Source organism: Fundulus heteroclitus, chromosome 11, assembly GCF_011125445.2.
Source record: "Fundulus heteroclitus isolate FHET01 chromosome 11, MU-UCD_Fhet_4.1, whole genome shotgun sequence".
Classification (NCBI taxonomy): domain Eukaryota; kingdom Metazoa; phylum Chordata; class Actinopteri; order Cyprinodontiformes; family Fundulidae; genus Fundulus; species Fundulus heteroclitus.
The window spans coordinates 25,428,269-25,441,324 of NC_046371.1; the positions used below are offsets into that span (position 1 = coordinate 25,428,269).

Sequence of the window (13,056 nt, forward strand, 5' to 3'; positions counted from 1 at the left end):
TTTTCAGTATATTCAATAAATATTCATACAGTTATATGGGTTTCTTTTAATTGTACCATACGTGGGTTTTGTTGAAATAATCTAATAAACCTGACTGAACTTATTTGTTGGTTAGTCCAGCTACTTTTTTCAAAGGAGATACATTCTTTCCTAGAGTTTATCATACGGTTTCAGTTTGATCCCATTTTTTTTTATTAATCAGCATAACCCTTCTAACAGGCGTACCCTGTCCTATCACTTTATTAAGTACGCCTGTTCGGTTGCTTGTAAACACAAATAGTGAATCGGCCAATCACACGGCAGCAACTCAATCCATTTAGGCATCTGCCTGAGTTTTTACGCCTCCTGTTGCATTTGCCAGGCTGCTTCTCTTTTAACTGGCAGATGATGTCGCAGCAGCGTTGGTGGGATTAGCGAAGCCAGGTAGGCCGTGAGTGGTCGTTCAACATTTGAATCAACCTCCTCCAGCTCCAAAATCCCCCGCTGAGCGGGTCATAGCGTAGGCTGTCTAGGATAAGCACACACATGCCCACACACTGCTCACCCACCTATTTCTTTTCTTTCTCCTGGCCCGGTTATTTCAGCCCAACACTCTTCTACAGTATTTTAGTGGCTCGCTTTGGATACACTTATTTCAAAGACGTGACCGTGCAACAGCGTGTTGAAGGGAATGCCTGAGTGAATTTAAGGACAATTCATTGACTATGACCCTACAGTGTGACCTGCAGTGCCTTGCAAAAAGGATTAATATCATCAGACTCTTCCACACTTTACCAAGTTATATAAAAAAAGAGGAAATTGTTTACTGTATTGAGGTTTTACATGATTGACCAACACAAAGTAGGAAAATTATTACAACAAAAACATCTAAACTGTCGCTGCAACCACAGCTGTTCCTTCACTACAAAAAGAGAATTAAAAATAAATGAAATTTTCTTGAAATGTATGTATTTGTCCTTGATTCGAGTAGGTAAATAAGATGATCTGCCAATGGAATGAGTATTTTGACCCCTAAAATAAATTACACTTGAAATAAGATGCCGGAGAAGAGTTGTTCCTATTTTAGGTGCAAAAATCTTATTCCATTGGCAGATAATCTAATTTACCTGCTCAAATCAAGGAAAAAAAACACACTGATTTTAAGAAAATCTTGCTTTTTTTTGTTCAGTTTTTGCAGTGGGGACAAGTCTCTACCATGCTTTTTACCCGTTCTTCTTTGACAAACAACAAAAGCTTGGTCACATTCCATGAACAGCATAGGAACAACACTTGGCACAAATTCTGAATTACATTTTGTTCTGGACTTTGACCGGGCCATTTTAATACATGAATAGATTTTGAACTCGTACTGAAAATCTGACCGCGTGTTTGGGGCCGTTTCTTGCTGAAAGGTGAAATTTGTTCCCTGGTTGAAGTTTTCTGAAGCCACTAAATCGATTTTCTTCAGTGATTTTCATGTATTTAGCTCCGTCTATCGTCCCCCTTTAGCTCTGACAGACTTTGCCGTCCCCACAGCATGATGCTGCCACCGTCGTGCTTCACAGCGGGGGATGGCGCTTCAGGTTGAGGTGAAGTTTTCGTTTGCTCACACCACACGCAGCGTGTTGAATGCAAGCATTTTTAGTCTCCTCTATTGCTTTATCCCTACGTGGCTCATGGCAAGCAAGACTTCTTATGTTTCTGTTTCAACAATGACTTTCTTGTTGCCACATTTCCTTAAAGATCAGATTTGTGGAGTGTGCACAAAAAATAGTCGTCCTGTCTACAGATTTCCCCCACCTGAGCTGTTGCTCTCTGAGGATCCTCTGGGGATACCATGGGTGTCTTGGTTGCTGCTCTGATTAGTCCTCAGCTTACCCAAACCAGTTGTGCCATACTGTGTTTATACAGTCTTCCCATTTTTCAGTGATGGATTGAACAGAGCTCTATACCGGGCCAAATAGCTTAGGATTCATTGCTTTAAACACACTTTCATCCCTGACCTGCCTGTGTTCCTTTGTCTTCAAGGCATCATGTTGTGTTGCATTTTATTTAGAGTTATCAAAGTAAAGTAGGCTGAACACAAATGTATGCCACAACTTTCAGATTTCTATTTGTAAAATAAGGCTGAAAACCCCTAATCCAGTTTGTTCCGCTTTACGTATTTGTGCTATTTTGTTTCGATGTATCACAATAGACACCAATAAAAAAAAGCCTGATGTTTTAATTGTAATCAATATGGACGTATAAATACTACTACTGCTTTCTTTTTCTTTTTCTCTTTTTTGGGCTGTTTTGGCTGCCTAGTAAAAGGTTTTCGTCTCTGACGGTCAAGTCAATCATCGGTGAGAGCCTTTTAAGGCTCTGTGCACCAAGCTGAGAAGCAGGAGAAGCAGTGAAAAGAGCCGTTTTATTGGCCCTACATGTGTGACTGACAGGTTCTCAGCCCAGGATCTCACTCTGGCAATTTGTTTCCTTGTCATTCGGTTGTTCAGGGAACTGACAGCAATGAAATAAAAAAGACAGTAACAGGGGGCAAATGGCAGGTGATAGCAGATTACATACATCAATTTACCCAACAGCGTCAGTGTTTAGCTACATTTTACTATAATGGTAGGACTGGACACCTGGAAGATCAGAAAAAAAAATGTCTGACCGGCAGAATGATCAGAAAAGTACAGCATCATGAATCCATGTGGCCTTCAACTGTGAGAATGGCTTCTGTACAGTTCCTTGTTCTAAAACATTCATTCAAACATTCATTCATTGCCTTGTAAATGGCTGCTGTAAAACTAAGGCTTAAAAATGTCTCTGTTCTATTTTTTCATGTATTGGTGATAATCTAAATACATTTTTTAAGACTTGTTAAATCTGCCTCTGACAGAAGAGTGACAAGAAGTCGTTGAAAAAAAGATCACTGGAACCATAACAAGTCCAGCTTGCGCTTTACCGTAAGCCTAAAAAAGTGACAGCCAGAGCTACAAGTTCAAATAAAATAAAATAATAATAATAATAATAATAATAATAATAATAATAATAATAATAATAATAATAATAATAATAATAATAATAATTGAACTTTATTGATCTCACAATGGAGAAATTCACTTCTGCATCTTAACCCATCCCCTTGGGGAGCAGTGGGCTACCACTGTGCGGCGCCCGGGGAGCAATTGGGGGTTAAGGCACTTGCTCAGGGACCCAGAATGGCAGCTTGTGGGAGTTGAACTCAAAACCTCTGGGACCAAAGCTCTGTGCTCTCACCACTAGGCCACCTCTAGTAAAATCAAGCCCTTCTTTGTGACCACATAAAGTCCCCCCAAAAAGACACCGGAGTTTAAGGCATCAACATGACAAAATGTGGGCAAGTTTCAGAGCTACGGATGCCGTTGAAGCAAGATTTGAGATTTTAGATCTCCAACACGCTTGTGTTCAAAATCAATGAGCGGGGAGTTGATTCTGCTGACAAGTAGCCAAGCATGTGGGATACGTTTCAGCGCGAGGCAAGATTGCTCTGACATTTACAAAGCACGTTTAAGATATACTACAGTTCAGATTTGCATTTCTTCAAGTCACTGCGTGCCGGCGCCTCGCTCACAGACGGCTCCTGTTGTGTCGAGTTTTTTTGGCTGCTTTACTCTGACCTTTAGCAAAGTAGCAGACAATAAATTTCCTCTGCGAGACATTTCTAAGGCCCCTCTGCTCCACCTCAGTTTCAGACCTATTTTCATACAGTGACATGTTGGTGGAGGAAGGCTGGTGCACCATATTCTTCACTGTCTGTTTCATCCGGCAGCCACGAGAAAGAAGCGGCTATCCCTTTTGTTAGTCTCGGAAAATTGTTCAAGGTCTTAGGAAGGTTTTGGCATAAAAGTAGAGCATTAATGAGAGCAAGCACATAATCTGGACCAGTTTTGCATTTCTAAGCATGTACATTTTAAAAGAATATGAAAAAAAATGCAACAAATGTAATTGTAATCAATTAGAATACAAAAAGATTCCTTTAGAAAAAAAAAAAGCTGTATCTTATCTGGGTTTAAAATCCTGTGGAGAAAAAAAAATGCAAATAGCAAGTGTTTCAAATTGCTTCAGACTGGATCCTCAGTGCCAACAAGAGGGGGAGAATTGCTGGTGCCTAACTTTATTTATTTAGCATAGTACCATGCAAATGACTTTGAAAGGTTTAATGAGAGGAAAAGAGAGGGAAATGAACAAAGATGAGTTGCCTCAAGGAAATCATTACCACACATCATTACCCTTGACTACACTCTGCAGTGAAAACTGTATGCTGTAAGACGCTTACAATCCAAAAAAGAAAAGGCCTTTAAAAAGGAGCATTTAATTTAATATCCCGTCGGTTAATTTGTCCACATACATCCCAGCCATCTTTGGCTCAGACATAGGACGGACACGTATGAGCTTTTAAAAGCGGGAGCGCTCAGGGGGAATAAAAAACCTTCAGTAATGTGGCTGCAGAGGGAGTTCCCAGATGAAGCACGAGAAGTAAGTGGTTATTTGTAAAGCTAAACTAAGCCCCCTCCTCCTCCTCTCCCTCCTCCTCCTCCTCCTCCTCCTCCTCCTCCTCCTCATTTTCCCTCACATGGTGCAGGAACGCTCTGTCTATTAAAGATTTGCCATGTCTTTTGGTTCTTGACATCGTGCATCGGAGACAAAATCCTAGACAATAACCATTAATTTATCCATATAACTCCATATATCCCCACTTATCTGAAACCACAAGGCCAAAATTACATTTTAATGCAAACAATCTCACTCCATGATAGCCTTCGGTAAAAACTATCACATTTCCATGGTATTAACGGCAGATTTCGAAAAAAGCAGTATTACTTTTAATTAAAGCGCAAACGTGGAAAAACTATACCGCCTTGTGCAAAAAATAGATATTTGATGTGTAGATTTGATATATAAAAGCAAAGATTTTGCATAAATAGAATAGCGGCTAAATTTAGAGGTAGTTTTCAAGTAGACATTTTTCACTGTGCACAATCTCACAACCTATAGCCATTTGGCTCTTTGCAGAAAAAGACGAGTCAAACAAACTGATGTTAGCGAGGAAATTAGTCAAACATACATACGCATGGATGGATGGATGGATGGATGGATGGATGGATGGATGGATGGATGGATAGATAGATCTAGCTGGGTATTTTGTTGAAATTTTATTAGAAAGAAAGAAAGAAAGAAAGAAAGAAAGAAAGAAAGAAAGAAAGAAAGAAAGAAAGAAAGAAAGAAAGAAAGAAAGAAAGAAAGAAAGAAATCAAATGCTGTCACTTTTTATAGCATCCCATTGAAGGGGTTTTAAACTATATGTACTGTCTAACATTAGTGTGTTTTAAAACTATATATCTTGATACAGCCTACCAGCTTGTCTCCAGGTTATCAGCAGTGTAAGTCAGAGTTTAGCGGTAGGAAGCACAGGTAAGAGTGTGTAGTGACAGTAAAGAGCCAGTGAAGACAGCAGACAAATGAGATAAGTATCTATGGATGTCTGAGGCAGCATTTGTAACCAGAACATGGTCGGTTAAATGGCGTGCCCTTTAATCAAGGAGCCATCAGGAAGAACCTTTACCTTTGGACCTATTTATATCAAGTACTATGATTGAGTCGAGTTAATGAAAAAAGTAGTTGTGATCTACAAAAGGTAATCTTACAAAGAAGTTGATTACCCCTGGGGATATTATATAAAGGAATATCACTGCTAGCATATAACTGAAAGAACACATTAAAATGAATATTAACATTTATTTCCAAAGATTGGCATAAAACAAATGTTCAATTCCCTTAAGAATTGTGGAACATTTTGAATTACATGTGATCAAATGCAACAAATATATATATATATATATATATATATATATATATATATATATATATATATATATATATATATATATATATATATATATATATATATATATATATATATATATATATATATATATACACACACACACACACACACACACAATATACTGACGCAAAGAATGCAGTAGCTGTTGTGGTTAACAGTGCCAACATGCATTAAACAATGCAAATCAGTTCAGACTACTGATTAGACTAAAATATATTAATTGTTTTATGGTAAAGCACTTCGAACCATTCTCATTAAAGACACATAAACATGCTCTCTCTCTCTTTCTCTCTCTCTCTCTCACACACACACACACACACACACACACACACACACTAGTTTATTGGTTTTACCATTAGCTACTGGTTATCATCTTAATGCAATTTCATTTTATTGTTTATACTTTAACGAGTATGAAATAGAAACAGATAGCTTGTAACCTTAAACAGCACTGAATATCCCTGGTTGTGGAAGCTAGCAGTTCGATTTTAACCTCATTTATTAGGTTTATTAGATTTGTTAAATCTCCATTTAGCCAATTTGTACCCCCATTTTGGACCTGCGTGTTGCCATTTTGTTCCAACCCACAACCACTGTGTACTTAATCACTGTACATCCATTTATTTCTATTTATACTTTGTTCTATTTGATGGATTATTGACAGACGATGTCAAAAACACTCAAATTCCATATAGAATTGAATGTATTTGTATAAAATGTTCTGAAGACTTTATATATCACATATTTATTGTAACTCTGACTCCCATTTGGGTCTGGTTACTGAGACTGAATAGGACTGACAGTAGGGGACCTCCTACTAGATGATATCATTTATTTGAGTCACCAAATTTATTGTAGATTCTAAAATATTTTACTTAAAATCATTGGTTTTAAATACGAATTCAAAATCATGCAAAATGAACCCTGGCCAGTACTAAACGTCCCTTAATGGACGACTATATTTTTATTTTTATTTTCCCTGAAGAAGTCGACGACGGAACCACAAAAACTGCAAAAGCACAAAAACTGCAAAGCTGCAAAACGACCAGAACCTGATTCATTACAACTCAAATGACTTTGAGCACAGACCATGAATTGCCTATAAACCAAATGATATGAAGAACTTCCTAAGGAGAAAGTAAACTTTTCTGCCTCGCATTTACACTTTTAGAAGCATAACAGTAATGAAAGTGAACAAAACAATGCTGTTACCTCTAAAGAGTGAGCAGGCTGCAAAAAATAGATAAAAATCAGAATCAGAACCAAACAGAAAAAAGAAATTGTCTAAACCAACAAAGCAGATTATCATGTTTTGTCCTCAAATGCTTGTTTGAACTTAATTCAGATAGAGAGAAATTACTCCTCTGACCAGGCTGGAACATCAAGTGTAGTTTCACAAATTTCTACTAAAGAAATTACTGAAATAAGGACCCCATTATGAAAGTTGGACATTTTTTCCCCGTCTAACAATCATCAAATCAGTTAATCAACAAACCCTCTAAGCTCGAGGATTAGCTGCTAAATCTGTACAGTAAGTAGGTACAGGGAGAAGCAAAGCATGATGGTGAGATTTAAATACAACAATCTCTGGGCACATACTGTATGTATTTACAAAGCCAGACAACTGGTATTATTTAGCCCTATTTTTTTTTATTTTTTTTTTACATTTCCATTGTTTAAATGCTGCAGTAAAAAAAAATTAACATTTCTGATCCCAAAATTGAAAATAATAAGTACATTTTGAATCATGATGAAAGAGCCATGCACACTCCTAAAACACACAATGCCAACCAGAGCCTGCAGATCATGACTGCAGCTGTCTTCTTTTTGAAATGCACCAGTGGTCAGCAGGAGACATGCGCCTTACTATTACTAACCTCATGCCCTGCTGCTACTCAAACTCTAAGGGCACAATCTGTTTGGGTGTTTTAGGAAATCCACAGAAAAAAAAAAAAAAAAGAAGAGATCCACTAATGCTCATCCAGGCATTAGTGGATGGGCTTAAAATGTCTGCATTTGCCCAACAGTTCACTGTCTTCCTGTCCAATCAGTGCCCCGTCAGTGCTCATCATGCTTTTTTGAGATTGGAAATGATCCACAGCAGTTACGAGAACCCGAATCACAAAGAGAATTGCAAATGGTTACACTCTGCTCAGTCCTGCTAACTCTTACCCAGTCTGCTCTTTTTAGCGCGGTAAATCCTTCTTAGGACCGAAAAGGGTTCAAGCGAAACCCGAAATGACTGCGCTACAAAACTCTGGAGAGCTGCTGTTCTCCAGATTTAATCAAATCTCTGGACTGAATTTCGGATCACCAGGTGAGCACAACAGACAATGACAGGTGGTGCCGGCTTCAGTCCCCTCCTTTTCTCCCTCCCTCTGCACTAAAGACTCACTGCTCAGCGTGTGTATCTCACCACATGCACTCAATGACCCCAAATTCACAGCTGCTCTCACCCATCCCTGCTCCGCTGGTTTAACCAAACTGCACACAGAGACACGTCCTGCTCCTGTGCATGAGTTAGCTTAAGAATAATAAAAAGCCATGAAGGTATAGGGGGATTTTTTTTTTACCCCCAATATGCATATCCAAGGTCAAAGCAAAGCTGCTGGTAATTCACCTAAATTCGAGCTCTGAACATGAAAAACCGGTAAAGAGAAATCTTCATGTCCTTTTTTTTTTTTACATTTAAACTAGATGTGAAGTGTATTTTTAATTCTCTGTCTGTGTAGTGATAGATACTGAATCGCTTGACTGCTTAAACGGGAAATGAAATGTTGGCTTTGTAGGCCGCATGGAGGATTTACCTTGAAATTAAGCATTCTTTTTTGAATGCTTCTAATGAAAGAAACTCCTATATGACTTGTGGCTGTGGTTGTGAGGCAGGAATTTACCTTTGAACGCAGCATTTACTAGTTTAGAGACAGCGGTAGTGCTTGTATGGCAAGCAAGATTAACTTTACAACCCTGAGCAGTTATTGTCAGTGAATGCCACATCCTTGTCGTGGTTTGTCAAAGAACACATTTATATTTCACCTTGTAATAGAGTTAAAACGTTTATCATTTTCTAAGTAACATACTATGCCTCACTTTTGCAAGCATCCTAAACTAAATCTTTTTATAGAATAATGTTGCTTGTGATGCTTTGGTCTGAATTTCTCATTATTGTAGCACCACAGGCCCCTCTTTCGCCCTGTTATAAGGTGCATCTGAGAGCAACTCGTTTTCTCTTCATGCCCCGCCCCCTCTCCAGGTCGCAGAGGGTTTCCGCTCCAGCCCATTCGGCCATTTTTGCAGTATGCTGGGGAACGGTGTAATGGATTTTGTGTGGGTTAATGCACCCATTGACCGAGCATTTTGACTTATCTACATTTAGCTTTGGGGTGCTTTAAGCTTTGTTATAAAATCGCGGTGAAAAACATAAAAATGGCAGACTTGTGAAATTGGTAAACCAGAGATCTATGACCTTTCTTTAGCCATTCCGCAGCAAATGGGACGTCGTTTTTCAAATAAATACATAAAACTAGACAGCTTGAAAAATATTACCCCAAAAAGAATATAAAGATATCTACACAGCCCCTGGTAGAGACTAAATTTAAATATTCTTCACACCTAGAGACTGTAGGTACACAACAAAATGTGTTTAAGTGCTAAAAATATGCATTTTGTATGATATGTCCCCTTTAAAGATATAGTGGATTGTCGTTTTTACGGCTTTGAGTTCCAGGGGGATCATCTTATCTATTGGTTGTCCCACATGCCAGTCAGAGTGACGTACTCACGTAACACCTATGTGCGTGCTTGTCCCCTCTTGGTTTCCTCTTGCTACACATGCGCACTTCTAGTGTTAATGTATCCAGCGAGCTCCGGTTTGAGCTGTTCATTGTAGCACCACTCTGGAAATGGCTGACAGTAAACTATCTTACAAGTTTATGAGAAACAGAGGACCAGAGTGTATGGGAAATTATTTCATGCAACCCCCCCCCCGAGGAGCAGATAAGATGATGGTCTTGTGCATACGCAGTCATTCAAAATGTGACTTGGGCGTTTCTTACCTACATTTCCAGGAAAAATCGTCCACTATACCTTTAAGTGAGCCAATTAATAATTGTCACATGGGAGCTGTGGTTGTCAGGGTAACATTTTACTTTCCTAGGATGGATTTTAAAACGTTATTATTTCGGTTACTTTCTACGGTTTCTCTAGGTTAGTGATAGTCAAAGCATGCTAGTAAGCTAAGCTTCTTTACCCATAAGGAGTAGCTGCCAATAAACATCAATTGTCAGAAGAAAAGCTTTGTATGCCACTTTGATAAAATATTTTTATATATATAAATTGTTACTGATATAAATATATATATATTTATATTTATATCAGTAACATTTCATGCCTTAGCAAATTTAGCAACAGTGCTAATGCTAAACTCAAACTCGCTAGCAGGTCAAGCTTCTTAACCTTAAGGTAGTCATTGCTAATTATTAGCACATCTTAGCAGTGCTTGTCAGGATAACGGTTAACATGCCACCTTATTAGAATAGATTTAAAAGGTTTATATCTTATTTAGTCATTTATTTCTGCCTTATGCAGTTTGAATGCTATACTCAAACATGCTATTGCGCTAAACAAGTGGAACGTACCATTGCCAGTATTGGCCACATCTAGGCTGTTGTTGCCAAGGAAATATTTCTTACCTTGCTAAAATAGACTTAAAGTTTACTGCTGTTTCAGTGACATTTTATATTTTGAAAAGTTTAGCGACAGTATTAATGGTGAAGACCAACCCGCCAGCAAGCTGAGCTTCTTAACCCTGCCCTGAGGCCGTCGTTTCAGATTACCGGCGCATCTTAGCTGTTGTTGTCAGGGAACGGCTTTACATGCCGCCTTGGTAAAATCAATTTAAAGAATTGCAGAATTCTTTTCGTCCGGCCGTATTGGGAAGTTTTGGAGAACGGATGGTCTATTTAAGGTCATGCCACAGCCTCGCAGTCTGATTTAAGACACTCCAAAACCTTCCAACGGGTCTCTGTGTTCATTTAAGTGCTTTTCACCTTGAAATTCTACCACTGAAACATTTTTTGCCCCAATCTCTTTCTTGTTGCTAAATCATTTGTCCCTTACATGAGGAAAATGAGGCCTGTGGTACCATTGATGTTTCTCTTGGTTCTTCCAGATGAATCATTGATGCGCTCTTTTAAGTAACTTTGATGGGTTAGTCAGCCCTGGATAAGTTCACTCTGGTCCTTGTTTTTGTCTTTTTGTGGAGAATGGCTCTCACAGTGGGTTGAGGTTATTTAACCAACTCCATGTTGTCAGACGGTTTCTTTTTAAACAACCTTTTTATTCTGCAGGTCTGGCAGTAATCAGAGCGTGAGTATGGCTACTGATATTGAACCCAACTTTTGAAGGAATTTAGTTGGTCACAGTTAATTTGTGATTCAACAAAGGGGATAATTACCCTTCCTAGGTCATTTTTGGATAGATTCTTCTAAAAATAAATGAAATTTTCGATTTAAAACTGCATTTTGGATCTATTCAGATTTGTTGTCGTCTGATATTACCAACAAATCTGAAAGGCGGCAAATACCCCTTTTATAGCTGAGGTGGGGCTCTTTAGTGCTGGCTCAACAACAGCTTGTTTAAAAAAAAAAGCTTGGAACAGAGCCAGCTGAAAGTGAAATTTAATAGATCAACAGTGAGGATGCATAAGGTCAAAGCCTCTTCTTATAAAAAAAAATGGTTACATTCAAACAATTCGTCGCATCAGTGTAGGGTGTGAACGCAGACACAGAAATCTCCCTGTGGGTGTGCTTTTCATTCTGAGTGACTGTCACGCCCGTGGAAAACGAGCGGGGTAAAGCGGTGCTGAGTCGTCTAATTCTAGGTTTATTTCACAATTGACCCACGGGCGTTTGTATTAAAGATCTCCGGTGGTTTACTGCGGCGTTCAACGGAGCCGAGAGGGGGAAAAGATCACTAAAAAAAAAAAGAAAAATGTCCAGACACCTGCACCTCCCAAGACGCGCCAACACATCCTCACCTGGCTGCGCACACACACACTCACACACACTCACACACACTCACACACTTACGCAAATACACATCACAACGTCACTCGTATTTTCACAATCGCAGAAATACCGCCCATTCTCGAGCACACACACGTTCAACCTTGCTGTATTTACAGCCCCACTCTCCTATGGCTAAGCGCAAACACGCAATAATGTTTCTCCCCCTTCACCGCGCCATGCAAAACGTTTCCAAATACAGATCGCTGTCACTATTTTTGGTTTGAAACGCTAAAAAAAAAAAAAAAAAATCAGAAAACAGCGCGTGCTCATGCGTTTCCAGTCAGCTGACGATGGTTGGTGGCTTGTTTTATGGTGAAATATTAATAAGGGCTTGTCACGACTGAACCCAAACAGCGCAGCGCCGGGGATCACGCTGGCACATCTTCTCTCTGTTGTGAAGAAAATAGAGGCCCCGTATCTCTGCCGACGGGGGCTGCGAGTCCTCAAGGTTGAATAATCGGGCTTGTGAGCACGCGTCGCGCTCGCTGTCAGTCCCGGACTCTGAAATTTACGCGTAAAAACACCTATTAGGCCCGACGTCTCTGCGCCATCCAGCCACAAATTCCCCGCTGCTAATACACACACACGCACACACACGCGGGCACACACACTCACGGTCGGCGCATTTGGACGCTGACAGCTGGCTATTTGGGTTAGGTGATGCAACCGACTCATGCGGTGATTTACGGAGCAAAACATGGGGCCTCGGTAGTATAACGAAGGTGTGATACATACCTGGGAGACTACAGGATCTGGTTGGCGCAGAGGCTCTGTCCAGTTGCCCGGACTCGTAAGAAGAAGAAGAAGAAGGGAAAAAAATCAGACAACAACAAAACCACGCCGGTTGTTGATGACACAGCTGTCTTGGCGAGAGAGAGAGAGAGAGAGAAAGAGAGAGAGAGCGAAGAGACCGGGGAAGAAAATCCGATCGCAGACGTGTCAATTGACCCGGGGATGAAAAATCTGGAATTCAGACGCACATCACCGGACTGACGCCGTTCCCCGACGTGAAAGCTCTTCCATCTTCGCGATAAACAGCGCGCTCTGTGGATCCTACTACAGCCGAGGCGCGGCGGAGGCTGGCCGCTGTGCGGTCTGCGCGCACTCCATGATGCCGCCTCAGTGCGAGGGTACACA

General features: G+C 39.9%; 1 protein-coding gene across 2 annotated transcripts in view; it reads right to left on the reverse strand.

Annotated features, from left to right (window-relative positions):
* Nucleotides 1-12,733, reverse strand: part of LOC105929374 (neuronal tyrosine-phosphorylated phosphoinositide-3-kinase adapter 1) — a 46,509-nt gene extending 33,776 nt beyond the window's left edge. Inside the window, exon 1 of one of the 2 annotated variants that reach the window (XM_036143235.1) lies at nucleotides 8,024-8,224. The gene's annotated coding sequence lies outside the window, so the exon portion shown is untranslated. Of the gene's footprint in view, nucleotides 1-8,023; nucleotides 8,225-12,654 lie in introns of those variants that run through there. The other variant, XM_036143234.1, reaches the window with a different exon arrangement.
* Nucleotides 12,734-13,056: the final 323 nt, after the last annotated feature.